Source organism: Etheostoma spectabile, chromosome 9 (assembly GCF_008692095.1).
Source record: "Etheostoma spectabile isolate EspeVRDwgs_2016 chromosome 9, UIUC_Espe_1.0, whole genome shotgun sequence".
Lineage (NCBI taxonomy): Eukaryota > Metazoa > Chordata > Actinopteri > Perciformes > Percidae > Etheostoma > Etheostoma spectabile.
In genome coordinates, this window is record NC_045741.1 from 21,648,324 (window position 1) to 21,648,896 (window position 573).

The 573-nt window shown below is 34.7% G+C and overlaps 1 protein-coding gene across 1 annotated transcript in view; it reads right to left on the minus strand.

Annotated features, from left to right (window-relative positions):
* LOC116696173 (voltage-dependent T-type calcium channel subunit alpha-1I) overlaps positions 1-573 on the minus strand; it is a gene marked incomplete in the record, with an annotated part of 5,173 nt that overhangs the window by 1,007 nt on the left and 3,593 nt on the right.

Below are 573 nucleotides of genomic sequence, written 5' to 3' on the forward strand. Positions count from 1 at the left end.
TTACTTTTAAATCTTGACTGGTAACCGTTAAACATGACAATAAAAAACTTAAAAGATGTATTTAAAAAAATTCCAAAATAAACAAAAGAAACAACTTCTTATAAGTTGGGATACAACATTATTGAAACACTTTATTTAATGGGTCTGTACTTTACTAATAATTTTGCAATGATTCCCTGCTGTTACTAAACACTAACTTTGTTACACTAAAGCAATTAACTGAACTAAATCAGTGTGCCATTAAACACAGATTATTGTGGCCCAAATGCTTTAGTTTTCGGGAGTTTTTGTAAAATTGCAATAACGTTGCATTGTTTTTTGTAGGTTTGTTGCAATGAAGTTGCGGGAGATAGAGAAATGCAAAAACAATTGTGAATTTTTTGTATAGTTCTTTAAAATAAAAGGAAATTCCTGCATCCATCGTGTGTGTGTTTGTGTGTGTGCACGTGTCAGTTGCGAGGGGAACTCAGCAGCCCCGCCCGCTGCAGAGAGCCGACAGGATTGAAACAGCAGCCACTTCAGCGACATCAGAGTGAAAAATCATTACAGCGGACTTTGATGTTAAAATGTTTA